This window comes from Poeciliopsis prolifica, unplaced genomic scaffold (assembly GCF_027474105.1).
Source record: "Poeciliopsis prolifica strain line A6 unplaced genomic scaffold, Auburn_PproV2 SCAFFOLD259, whole genome shotgun sequence".
NCBI classification, from domain to species: Eukaryota; Metazoa; Chordata; class Actinopteri; order Cyprinodontiformes; family Poeciliidae; genus Poeciliopsis; species Poeciliopsis prolifica.
Window position 1 is genome coordinate 13,792 of NW_026562634.1, and position 14,733 is coordinate 28,524.

Here is a 14,733-nt window from a genome sequence, read left to right on the forward strand (position 1 = left end):
ATTCCTTCCGGGTGTGTTGGTTCCACCGCTGTTCGGTAATTTCTTCCCGATGCCACAGATTCTTTACCAGACTTTGTTCTGGACTTTGACTTCTAGCAGTACAGAGACAGATGCAGTTCATCCAGGAAGTATTCACAGCACTTCTCTTTTTTTAGTATCTTTTTACGTCACATCCATCATTCAAATTGTATTCAATGGTTCCTTAAATTCTATTCATAAATATCTCCTTATGACCATGTGGTAAATTAATGAGTAAAAAAAAAATTTGGAAACTCGAACAAGACATAATGACGATGATTTGATTTTATTTTTTTTGGCTGAGATGTTTTGGCCACAGTGTGCATACTCTAGGTAAAAGATTATGAAGTCTTTTGATTCTTGCCAAATGGCCAACTTGCAAACAATTATGTATTAAAATTGAAGCAACAAACTTGAAAATGGTTTGTATACTTTCATAACATAAAGTAACCATATCATCTCTGTTTTTAAATCACTTTAAAACAATAAAATATTCTGTTGCATTAATGGGAGTGAAAAGTTTCTTATTTATACGGTCCCAGCTGCTACTTTGGGAAAAAACAAAGATCCCATAATACGTATTTTTAGATCTAATCTTCTTGATATAATAGTAACTCTCGTCCAGCCAGAAGTCATTTCTTGAACTGTTTCCAGCAATATTTGATCAAATTGAAATTGCAGCTTTCTCAAGATGTTGATAATAATTTTAGCTTTGGGATTTTTGTCCGGTTCAATTCAATCCATTCAGCTTATTTGTATGAACTTAATTTACATAGTGAGACAAAATCACAACACCAAGAAAGCCTTCGACTCTGACCTTTTGTTAGGATTTTAACTACTCTTCCTCGCTCTTCAAAGTTTACTTTAAAAACTGAGAAATATATGAACATGAGTGAGTTAAGATTAGACAAACCCTGATCATGTAGAGCTTCATATGGTCATAAGGAAGAATGATGTACACTGAAAAAAATAAGTCATTGGATGAACATAAAAAAATTATGGAAAGAATTTCCACCTGATTACTTTGCTTTATTTCAGCACCATGTACTTGTGTTACTCCTATTTAAAGCAAATGTGTTAGGTCAACCTAATTTATTAAGATTATTCCAATGTAAAGCAAATGTGTTGGCTCAACTTGTTACAATGGTGATTCAATGGGCGATTCTAGATCAAACATGTTGGCTCAACGTAATATATTGTGGTTATTCTTATATAAATAAAATGAGTTGGCAAAACATAATTCATTAAGGTTGTTCTAATTTAAACCAAATATGTTGGCTTAACCAGAATTATGGTAATGCAATGGATGATTGTAAATCAAATGAGTTGGCTCAACTCCATTCATTATGGTTATTCAAATTCAAATGAAATGTTTGGCTCAACATATGTTTTAAAGGTTCCTTTAACTGAGTTACTATAGCGTGACCCAGTGTAATGCAATACAGCCCGCCCAACTAATCTGCAATGTTTAGGACCAAATCATTGATGTGACTTCATTAAGATGAATGTAAATCTAGTTGAAACCACCTTATTTTACAGTGGTACCTTCACACTACCTGATTCAGTAGGTACAACTCACTAAAAGTAAGTTAGCTCAACAAATATGCTTCATGCTAAAAGACAGCTAGTTAATCGTGTGGAAATCCTTTCCATTATTTCATGACGTTAATTCAAAGACATTTTTTCAAGCGTTAATGAAGCATTTTAAGATAGCACTAGGTGAAAGTGTAGGAAGAACACTCAACAATTAGAAAAGGTACAACACAATTGTATTTTCAGAATTGTTATACATCGTTTTTTTACACAGCACAAAACACAGCTGAGTTGGACATTGAAATAAAAAAACAACTACAAAAAGGTTACAGTTTCATTTCCCAGCCAATTCTTTACAACATAAAACATGTCAGTATATTTGCTCAACTTAGAGAACTGTAACAATATAAATCTTTTCTACTGCAGACTTTAAACACTCATTTTCCATATGAAACTTTACTCAACTTAGCGGCGAGTTTCATATTGAGAACTTGTGCTTTCTTTGATAAGTTCTTTCCATCCAATTTCATTATTATTTCCTGTATTACTTCAAAGGTATGCTTGAGTTACTGAGCAAGTTGAGTGCTGAACGCACTAAACTTGAGGGTAGCTCAAGTTTAGTGCGTAGATTAGTCCCAGCAGCATCACTATTGCAGAAGATACACTGCCCAAGCTGTTCATAACTTCCACCCCCTCCAGGACAATCCCAACATCCAGATGTGCATCGGCACCCTCTGCTCAAATGACGATTCCGAGGACAGTCTCGGCTTTGGCCATTTCTGCACATTCATCAACGTCCTAAGGGAGTTAGGGAAGGGTATTGGGGGGCAGACAATTCACATGTAATTAAATAAATAAATTAAGACTGACATTGATTGAGTCACTCATGGACCTTAGTTGGTGAAAGTATTTTAACAACTCTTAGGAGTTCTATTGTAAACACAAAGAGAATTTAACATACCATGTACTCCCTCACCAGCTTCTCTGGATCTTCATTTAGGTACACACAGACCTTTGAGGATGCACTCTCGTCTGACCTCAGCAGTGTCTTCCTAAATATGCAGATCAAAAAACAAAGAGAACAATCTCAAAACTCCAGCAGTATAGGTTCACACACTTGAAAACATAGCTACATTCAAAGGAAGTCACAACAAAAGTGATCAGTGGCTTGCAGTCTGTTTGAAAGATATTTAAAATTGTTAGTATCCCTTCATTATGCCATGACTAAAATGGAGTTTAACATTTTATTTAAACATCTAACTGAAGCTGTTAGATGTTTAAATAAAGACATGAATATATCACCAAAGAAATATGTGAAAAGTACAGAATGGTCAACACAGTGTATATCCTTCTACTTAAATGAATATGCAAAGCATTCCATGTCTTACAAGTACATGGACAGTCTATGTGTGGGCATGGATAACGTCGCATATGCCGGTGTTTAAGTGTAAAATGTTTTAACAGGTCATATCTACGAGACAGAGAGAGACTACACTCCTTACATTTCCACATCCCCACGCAAATAAAGACAAATAAAACAGACTGGCCAAATAAAAGTTTAGCTGAACCCTAGCTTTATAAGCTCTCTAACACTACATTCAGTCACTTTAGATCTGGCAAAACTTACTATTAGCCACTGAAATCTATAATTTGATAGCCGATGAGCCCCTTGACCAGAACTTAAGCAGGTGGATTACAGACAGGTGATCAGGTGATGTTCTGAAAGAGATCAGATATATTTTCAGCCATTAAAATATGCAATTCATACTGAACTGAGTTGTATCTTTTAGTACAAGTCCCTTGAATGCCTCATGAATATAACCACTGGACACTTGTATGCAAGCACATATGTGCAGAACAATGGTGAATTGAACATGATAGAAAGCAATAGTAACATAGGTCAAAATGAGCACAAACAATCAACACAAAAAAACATCAACATTTCAAAATTCAACCAATGAACTTCAATATTGTTTCTGAGCTACAATTATTTGGGGACAACAAAGAAGAGTCCAAAAAAAAACCCAACATCTTTACAGCAGAGGAATATGTATTTTAAAGAAAAAAAATAGAAAGCTCAAGTCTGTAATAATGGATAATCCATTGAGAGTTTTAGCCTGACAAAATATACTAGAAATCCATAACTAACAGGTATTTTAGGAACATTTAACAAAGCTCAGAAAGCAATGCTTTCTGCAGGTTTCACCGACTGAAATGTAGGACTTTTTATTACCATAATTAATTAAGAATCTCGATGATGATAGAAAGGTACCAAAGTGTGTGTATCTACATTTACCTCCATAGTAACATTACTGAAATAGAATTAAAATAGTTAGAAATAGACTGATGTTAGATCCGTGTGTTAAAAATCCACTAAACCTCCAGGGAGCTCAGGAGGAGCAAAACTGTGACATTTCTGGGGTCCATTTGTGTCTCTGGCAGCAGCTTTGTACACTACATATGGCTCTGCAGACTTTTTTCGCACAGAATGTACCTAAAATGGTGCGGCGATAAATGTAAACTTACCAATGATATCACATATAGCTATCTGCCTTAACCTAACCGACTTAATCTACAGAACATGAAATAATGTGACACAAGTATGGAACAAGTAGAAAATGGTGCAAATGTAGAGACATTTTAAGTTACATTTTTTATATGGATTTAGATGAAAATAGTTTGACTCTTACCTTCTTCAAATTAAGTGGATGCACGCCAGGAATCTCCCCTCTGCCCTTGAAAAAACCCAACAAGGTGCAAGACAGTTATCTCGCGTGATTTTCCGTAATCTCTTGACCTGGATCCTCTTCAGCGGGAGATGAGTCTGACACAATAGCGCTTTGGAACTGACGTCACTGTGTTTTTTTTTTATTAGATTAACTTTGACAAATATTGATATGGAAAAAAAAACCCCAAAAACACATATATATATATATATATATATATATATATATATATATATATATATATATATATATATATATATATATATATATATATATATATATATATATATATATATATATATATATATATATATATATATATATATATATATATATGAGCTACAATTTAAAGAAAAAAAATAGAAAGCTCAAGTCTGTAATAATGGATAATCCAATATATATATATACTGCGCAGGACCCTCAAGCTCCCAGGCCTCTGGTAGAGGACCCGAGCTCAGAGGATAAGAACCACCCGCGGTGGGTATATATATGTTAATTAGATGTATTCAAGTTGAGATAACGTCATTCAATCACGTTAGTCCAGTTGAGAGAAAAAAACCGATTTTCTCGCGTGTTCTCGCGTGATATCCCGTGATCTCACTCGTTGTCGTCAGCACAATATCAGTCTGACTATAATGAATCATGTTAGCTCAACATGATTCAATTTTATAAATGTGAAGTCGTGGAATATCTTGTTTATCCAACATGATTTTATCACGTTTTCGCTTCAAACCCAACATTATTGTGTGAACGGTACATGATATCTTTTGTTAATGTAATACGCCCCGACGTTCTTTTTTTTTTGGCGGAAGATCTAGCTGACGTAATTGAATCACGTTATCTCACCTTGAATACATTTTATTCCATTTGCGAGAGAAAACCGATTTTCTCGCGTATTCTCGCGTGATATCCCGTGATTTCCCGTAATCTTGCGTGATATCCCGTGATCTCACTCGTGGTCTTCAGCATAGGATCGGTCTGACTATAATGAATTATGTTCTCTCAACATGATTCAATTTTATAAACGTTGAAGTTGTGGAATATCTTGTTTATGCAACATGATTGTATCATGTTTATGGCTCAAACATAGAATTATTTAGTTAACAGTACATGATATTCTTTTGTTAATGTGATAACCCATGAGGTTCCTTTTTTACAGTGTAGACCACTTTCAGAGTATTTTACTTGTCAGAACGTAAAAACTATCTGACATCTGCCAGGTTAAATAAAAAAAAAAAATACACACAAAAAAAAAAGATTAACGGCTCCCTTCAGATCTGGGGCCGGTCTCTATTTCACAAAATGAGCCATAAATTTCTTGGTGTCTGGTGACTGATAGGCAGATTGAGGTCTCTTCTGCAATATTGGAGGTGCTGTCTCCGTCTGTTGTTGAAAAATTATCTAAATTAATGTGCAACTCTTCTGACTTATCAATCCATCTATATTTTGACCATAACACCTGATTACACAACATGGATGATCGGCAAGCACCGATGATTTAGCAGAGTTTTGCATTTTTTCCCATCTCTACTTAATCACAAAAAACCTGTTGATGTTTAGAGTGATTACATTCTCCACACTTGCAAGGTGATGGTGGCAAACATGATTTCCGAGTAAGAGGCATTGCTTGAATAACTATTCAGCACAAATCATCTAAAACATGGGAACAAAGGTCTGGAACTTATAATGGGCAGCAATTCTGCAGAGTGTTGTGCGTGTCAGAGCAATGCTCACTCAACGGGGCTCCATTTGCAATATCTTCAGTGTGTTCGTCCACAGCAAATAAAACCTGGGACAAAAAATTTGATGCTGCCTATTTGGTAACAAAGACAAAAACATAAGACTTAACGTGTTCTTTTTCTTTTTTTCAATAATGAGTGACTCGGTTTCCCACTTAGCTCCACTTTCCTGCCTCTTTTCGCTGTTGCTTTTACTGACAGTTCTATTTAGGGAGTTGCAGTCCAGGGGGAAAAGGGTTACTTTATAGATGCTGCTTTGCGGTAGACTCTTGAACTACAAATCTAGATCAAGAAGTTCCAAAAGCTAATTTCAAAGAACAAAACATGTCAAAGTTTTTGTCTCCCTCCTGAGATTAGAGAGTGTTTATTAGCCACCTTTGGGTCAAAGGCATACAGAAGTAATAACATAAGGGCAAAATGTCATGGAGTTGGAATGATTTTCACAAGGTTAGGAAACAAACACAAGGAGCCCACGGCCTCCACCCTAATTCATCACCTTTGTAGTTATCTTTAGCGCCGTGGATTGATGAGTTTTCTCCAGCCTGCTCAACCAAGTGTAAAATCCCTTGTAATACATTCCATTTTTAATTTGGGTCACAACCAGATGCTGCATACCAATGCCACTTTTACAAAGCTTCTCCAAACTTGGACCTTTTTTTTTTTTTTTCCTATTCTGCAACATAAATCTACTAACAATTCCTCTCCTTGGCTGACATGAGCTTAGATTGCTCTAACAAGTCATTTTTCTGCGCCCGCGTTTGTGTGTGTGTGTGTCCCTACATTGTACAATTTCCTGTTTTTTTTTTTTAAATTAAAACTCAAGAATAAGAAACACTTTTTACTTTTGGTTTCTCATTTAAGCATTTTAAAGACTTCATTCACTCTTTTTTTCTTTTTTTTTGCAAAAGCAATGATACAAGTGAAGTCATCTAAACACTAACTGGTATGAAAGATGTGCAGAATTTTTCATTCATCATTGTAAATATACTGCTGGAAAAAAAAAACAAAAACAAAGCTTATTAAAGATGTGTTTATTCACTTTGACATTTTATTTTGCATGTGCACTAACCTGGATGGCTGTGGACAAACAAAGAAGTTAATTATAGTAAGACCTTTAAAATTAAAACTTTTTTGAATCTGATTTTATAGACAGTAACAACTGACGAGACCAAAAGCAGCAAGGTAGCATTAAAATTTATGTGGTTTTCAAATTTAATTATCTCAGTTTTCTGTATATTTTCATCACCTGAGCTTTTGGAAAGGCTTACTCATATCCAGGGATTTAGTCGCAAGTAGCAAAATGTATGTGTCCATAAAAAAATTAAAATAAAAAAAAAAAATGAACAAGTGTGTTTGAGCTTTGTAATCGTAACCGTGAGAAGAAGCATTACACATTTAAATCCCTGGCAATGTTTTACAAATCCATTCGGAGTACGTGTAGAATTGCCTAGTCATCAGAATTTGTCGCCAGGGGGATTTGAAGCGTAGCCAAACTTTTAAACCTGCAGTTTTACATTTAGTGTGAATGTTTTTAGTACATTTGTATGAAATGAAAAGATAACCAAAAGCATGTTGAAAGGTGTCAATATAAAACTACCAGAGAGGTCCAACAGGATGTGAAGATTTCCACAGGAGCTTCTCCCACTCTTTCCTCATCTGTTCCCCATGTTGCTCTCTGTTCATTACTACAAGTCCTTCTGAAACACTTCGGAATCAATCATATTGGCAGAACAATTATTGTGCTGAAGCACGCCACCCCACTGGCCATCACCGCGCCTTAAAGCTGCAGCAGAAATACAGACACAGACACCCAACCCACTCAAAGTAATTTACATAATTAATTACCCTCAGCTTGATGTCTGACCTCAGTTCTTCTGGACCTATATCCGTAAATATCTCCCTAAGTTTAGGAACTTATGAATGTTTGTGTACGTCGGTAAGCTGTTGTCTTATCTTATTTCAGAATTATTATTTTTTTGTGTCAAACTAACATCTGCCTTCAATATTCATCGTTACATGTAGGCCAGCAGTTCATATGGCATGAAATCCCCTTTGAACCATCTGACTATGGGTAGTCAGATGGACCTTGCTACATATTCGTCTGATCCAAAGAACAGAACCTGAACAAATGACAAGATCAGACCTATATACAGCCTCCAAACTATTTCATCAACAATGCCTAACTAACCGTGCTTGTTACTGTTGTGCATCAGCTCTGTCCCTCAAATCATTTGAGGTATTTTGACCTTCCCTTCTTAATGACAAAACTCTTTCACACATAACTTCCTCAATTGCATGCCATTTGTTTAATTTCTGAACACTGACTCGGCCAAAAGACAAAAAAATATATCTTTGTGTTGCAATTTTCTGAAATGTCTAAATTAAACCATGAGCTTTTTCCAGGCCAAATAAAGTAGCAGAGACGCTAAATCTCGCATCAACAACAGTGAGGGATGTTTTCGCAGACGCCTGTACACAACAACAATAAGGAATATTCTCTGAGGATCTTTTCTTCCCTTTCAAAACGTGCAAGTGTTTTAACTCGCTCTCAGACCTGTCATTGAACTGAGATGCATAAAGAGGCTCCATGCTGGCAAGCAGATGGAACAGAAGCAGCAAAAACTCTTAATGCTTTTGCTCAAGACAAAGCAAGTCATGTAAGCAAAAAAGGAAAAGAGAGGATAAAAAGTTGTTTATATTTCTTTAAAACACAGTTTAAGCTAATATCAGCAATAAATGTTTTGTTAAAACTGTGGGAGGAAGCCAGAGTACCCAATGGGAAAACATGCAAGCTCAAGCCGGAATTTAAAGTAACGGCGTTCTTGAATTCATTGTGAATAGTCTCTCGTCCCCTCTTGTGAGAATATTATACACAGGCTCAAATTAATGTATGCATACACCCGTGTTAATATTCAGCTAAATGTTTCCCAACCGAGCGCCTTGACTACACAGAATCCGTTTAGCCACCAGTTTGTCCTTCAGAAGTCTGAAGCTGACAAGTGTGGAAGCCTGAGTCTGCAGACTGTGAAGATCCAGAGCCGTGAAACTTAAAAGATAGTGAGTAGGATGGGGGGATGAAGAGGATGCAGGGTGTGATGCGAGCACAAATCCTGTTTACCCTGTGCACTACAAACTTCCTCATCAACTGCGGCACCCTGCCACTTCCTTTTTTTTTTCAGAAGACACTTCCATTGTCGGCTTCTTCACAGATGAGGACTGGAGAAACAGGATTTTGTGGACCAGTGCCAGTGGAACCGTGTCCAGATCATTGCAGGAAAAAACTACACAACTAATGGAGGAGCATCCCAGGGAATGGGCGATGACTCCTATAAGAAAGTGGGTCTTCCTGCGAACAAAAAACTAGACCCGAAGTACGTAGAACAGACTCTACCAAAAGATAAGGGTCTTTTAGGATGCAGGGGCGTGAACGACCTTTCTTTTTTTTCCTTTTTTGACTCACAGGTCAGACTGTCAATTTCCTGTGCTGCGATTTGCTGGAGGGGAGAAAACATAACTTTCAACAGCCAAGAGGAAGCAGCTGGATAATTTGATCAAAGAAGGTCACCTCTGTCCTCAGACGGCCCCTCAATCCACTGAAGGTAACCAAACTAATATCATCCGTAGCCAATTTCTCTCACAGTTACAGCATTGGAATCCTCCTGATGTAAGATTACGATTGGATGATGTTGTGGATCGGCTTTACCATGCACTCAGGGCTGAAGAAGCAAAGTATCTGTGACATCAAATACGTCTCCTTCTGGAGAACTTAGTGTTGGTTAATTTTGCTAATATTTTCAGCAGCAAACAAAACAAAAAATAAATTATATAGTGATGAGGGTATTATGCATTTAACATTAGCTTAACTTTGTAATTTTTCTGGTCTCTGGTATAGTTTTAGCAATGTTATTAGATTTGTAATTGGTAACTTCTTTTTTTTTTTAAATGTAAGACAAGGTTTACATTTCCTCCAATGCACTAATCTGTAAACAAATCTACAGGGAAACAACTCTGAAAAACTGAGACAGCAAAATGTGCTGCTCTTTCTGCTCCGTTTCTTCATATGCTGTGTGTGTGTGTGTGGGGAGGAGGGTGAGGGGTGTATGCGTGTGTGTGCGTGAGCATGCGTGTGTGCGTGTCCAGGCAACCCCATTATCAGAACAACAATGAGTACTGAAGAGGGCCTGCTCTGAGGCTTGTGCAGACTGACCTCTGACTCCTCTTGATTGTTTTCAGGCCTCCGCTGGATCTCTCCTGCTCCTTCTCAGCTGCTGCTGCTTCTCTCTGTCGTCCAAATTGTCATCGCAGCACCGCTGACAACGCGGCGTCCTCAGGGCTGATTTGATAGGTAGCCGGTCGCCTCACCTCCCCACCACCTCCAGACTATCGAAACGGAGGAAAATAGTAATTGCATCTGATATTGCATAGATGGAAGTGTGTTCTCTTCAGCGCCGTCCTTTTGTTTCCACAAGAGATTTCAAATATGTTGTGATCGCACAAGGCTAAGCTGCATTCTTCATGTCTTATAGAGCAGGCAGCAAATGGCTCCTAGCTCCCCTGGATTAAACCACATTGACGAATTTCTTTTGGCACCTGACGTAAATGTTTTTTTGTTTTTGTTTTCTTTCCCCATCACCAATTTATTGTTTAATCAGCAAAATTGCACTGTAATTTTCTTTCCCTCTACATCTTTTTTTATTCTACCCTGTTCTCATAAGCTATTAATATTTTAATTTGGTCTTCCACATTTTAATGTAATAGCAGCCCACATAAATTTGCAATTTCAGTAAAATGAGCACTGAGGGATTATTAAAATGTTTTCAGCATTTGCAACAGAAATTTACATGTCGCGCTTAACATGCATGTCATAGCAAACGGAACAGGTCAAAGGTAACGTTGCTTCAAATTGATTTCTTGTAGATTAGGTCGTTTTCAGAACTTAAGAGCATCTTTTGGCGTAATTCCAGTTTCAGACATTCAAGGTAAGTCAGTTAATGATTTAAAAACGTTTTTGGTGTGTTTTATTAGTACAGAGTGAGGCGAAGTGTGTTTAAAAGCACCTAAATTATTTTTCACACGTATGGCGTTACCCTCCATCTCGGCAACAGAACGCCAAGCTTTCCAGCAGCAGCGATCACCATTAAAAAAAAAGAACCTCAAATAGATTCTGCTTGAAACCTGCGATACAACTTATAGTAGTCTGTCAGAAAAATGTATTTTTTAAAATCATTTTGCACTGTGTGTGTCTTTGTGTTGCCGAAGATGCACCCCACCAATGATTTTTGTAGACATGCACCAGCCTGGTTACACCATTAAGAGGGAGTAGCTTTAAATTATTGTTTGGACTTCACTGAAAAGCTTATTTGTTTTACAATGCAGACTGATTAAATTCTCTGGAATATATATATGTACAAATAGCACAGAGGTAATCTTGAGTTACACTGACAAAGGGCTCCACAGGGATGTGAGCAAATCTTGTTATGATTCCACAAATAGTGAAGTAGTTAAAGCTCGATGTACAAAGACATACACAGCTCCAACTGAGCCCCTTTTTTGTCAGTGGTTCGAATATTAGTATTCACGTGCTACAGTACTTGCTGTTCTGCTGCTGGGGAGAACAGATGGGAATATTTCTTTAAACCTTTCCAGAGCAGTTGCACCTAACCCACAGTGGGACCTCTCCAGAAGCCCTGCTGCTTCTTTATTGGAAGTAAGAAATGTGCATAACAGAGAACATGCCTGTCTGGCAGAACCAAACAAAGGCAAATCTGACAAACAAAGAGAACAAAAAAAAGCGGCATGAGTCAAGACGGTTACGGCAAGGAATGTGTTTTTAATGGGTAGAACGTAAATGTCGAGCAGACTTTCAGAGAGCAATACACACATCTGCCCTCATTTCCGAAGGAGCATTTCCTTCTAACAACTAGACAAATATGAATAGTCTTTTAACATAAAAGAATTTGTTGAAATCTGTCGAAATCTCAGATGAGAGCATTACAACGGACATCAAGATTTGCATGTGCATCAGCATGCCAAGTCACGCTCAGGAAGCTCCCAAGCTTCAGTCTATAACATCTCCACGTTCTCACACACACACACACACACACACACACTTCGAAGATTTCACTGATCAGACCCTCACAGCTTGTATCGAAGCCTGAGCTCTAAGCCCCCTGAAAGCAGCGTGCCTTGGGCTACACCAGCTGAAGAAATCCCTCCTCAGTCCCTGAAGAGGGAAAAAGAAGAAGCAAAAGAAATCACTTGCCTCTAAGCTCCAGAGAAAACAGAAATTTGCCAGACTTAACACTTATTTTATATTTCTAGTCACTTTTATAACAGAAGATTGTTAACGATGTTTTAATCTCATCACTGAAAACTGGATGTGTCAACGATATGGAAACTGAGAGATGAATTGCAAAACCACAACAACTCAATCGATTGGTCATCCATCTAAAGAGACAAGCTACATTTGTACATCTGTTGCCATGGGGGGATGGAGGGGATTTAGAAAGTGACTAATACTGGGCAAGTATTTGCAGCGTTTCAAGCTTCATTTTAATATTTAAGAAATAGAAGCATCTGTTGATCTAATTCCATGAAGGATTCACAGCAAAGCAGTCCCAGATTGGTTTGGGTAGCTTTTTTCCTCCCTTTCAACAATTAAATCATTTAACAACTGCCTTTTGTCGTTACTCAGATTATTTTTATAAGGAAAGTACCCAGACTACTTTCAAAGCCCACATTACAATCTTTCATTTTGAGCTACATGTGGATGCACTGATTTAAACTAAGTCATGCTGCTTTGGGTTATCTTAGCCTTATCCTTATCTGCAATACACACAAACACACACATACACACACATGCTGCTTGGACCTTACAAGGAATTATGAGGCTGTATTGTCACTATTATAGCTGGAGAACAGCTTTACTTTTCTCAGGTAGAGAGCTGTTACTAAAGTCTCAGACAGTAGGTGTATCGTAACACAGTGATTTTTATTTGATTTTTTTTTCAGGTAAACAAGACGAATAGAAGAAAACAGAAAAAAAATGAAGTGTTTTCTCAGCTACGTTTCTTCAAAACACACAATATGTTCTTGTTTCCACCGTTAGCTGATGATGTATGTTTGCACAGACATTGTGGTCACATCCTACACATACGTATGTCTCTCCATATAAGAAAAGTTCCTGTGAACAGGCATTGGAAGTTAGCATGTTAGCTGCAACGCTCAAACATCTGGTAATGTTTGTATTATTCATATTAAATCAAAATAAATCAATTCTAACAGACTTCCACAGAGAGTTGGAAGATGCTGTCTGACACTAGCGAGATGATATCATTGTCCAACTGGTGGCCTTGGAAAGCAACGAGAGCCTTAATGTTTGCAAATCAAATCAAGGACATACTTTATTGATAGTACAGCCTGTGTTTTGATGAAACTAATATTGACGTGTTTTGCCGTAATGAGCATGAATCAAAAATGAAATGCGCCGATGGCAAAATCATGTTGTCGAGGAGTTTCGCCGTAGGAGGTGCTGGACCGCTTAACAAAACAAATCAAACTTTATGAGGAACGGACTTTGTGTGGAAATATTGTTATTGTACGAACTTCCAACGTAATCCAGGTAGAGTCACTGAATGAGGATCTGTGCTTTCAAAGAGCCACGGCGTCTTGCAGCAGGAGACAGAGCAAGTCAAGAACATAAGTGATTATTGCCACATTATACCGAGTCAGTTCAGGACACGTCTCACCAGATCTATTAACTTCAGATGTTAAAGTTAGTCCAAAGCTCGTTAACGTTCTCTGACAAGGTGGGATGTTTGAAAGTAACTCATCTATATTCTTACAGTGAGTTTAACTAAATTTTAAAAAAAAAATCTGTATTATTTTCATCAGTTCATCAGGGCCAAACAAAGGAGCATTTATTCTCTAGAATAAAGAAGAACATGAATACTTTATCTGTGTATCTGTGGGCAGCATTACAATGATCATGAAGCCTGGAAGTAATATATTTGCAGGTATGTAAAGATTACGACAACAGAAAGTAAAAACAAACATGAATGGAAGTGTCAGCGATGAAGCGACCTGCTAAACTTTGCAATCCTGCAACGCAGTGAGATGAGCCTCTCATCAGTGCAGCTGTAAGGAGATTTTTTTTTTCAGTGCTTGAACGTAACTTCCCTCATCTGCAGCTCCATCTTAGTTCTGAGAGCGTGCGGCCTCCTGCCTTTGACAGAAGTGTCCATTTTTACCCTTTTTGTTGCGGCGCCAACTATTTTCGACTGTCAAGCAGACAACGGCAACGAACAGAGTATTTTCAGGGAGTGCGTGAAAAACAGAAACATGCATATTATGTCTCAGGAAGAAGTGACAGATGTGTCCCTTACTGGGAACACACAATGTTTATTTTGGCAGGCCGTTCCACTTTGATCGAATGGTACAACACGCAGGCATTTGTTGAGCCATCAGACTGTTAGCTCTCCTGAAGTCCACCCCCAGCTCCATGGTTTTTGTTGTAAAGATGGCGTCATCAAAGCCCATTGACATGCTCACTTGTAATCCCTGTAAAGAGATGTTCTCAAAAACAGAATATTCTGGAGGTAAGAAAGGGTCTGAGTAATCTGACAGCCGAGTGTCTGCGCAGTGACAAGTCAACAAAGATCATTCATGTTCACTCGCTTGTTGTTTCCCATCATTCAAAGGCTGGCCAACAACTAGAG

At 37.7% G+C, this 14,733-nt stretch overlaps 1 long non-coding RNA gene across 1 annotated transcript; it reads right to left on the reverse strand.

Moving 5' to 3' along the window:
* Nucleotides 1–1,765: 1,765 nt before the first annotated feature.
* Nucleotides 1,766–4,372, reverse strand: LOC129357576 (uncharacterized). Its single transcript, XR_008605506.1, has 4 exons — nt 4,242–4,372; nt 3,179–3,270; nt 2,513–2,603; nt 1,766–2,349 (listed from the first exon to the last, which is right to left on the reverse strand). It is a non-coding gene; the product is annotated as an uncharacterized LOC129357576 (long non-coding RNA).
* Nucleotides 4,373–14,733: the final 10,361 nt, after the last annotated feature.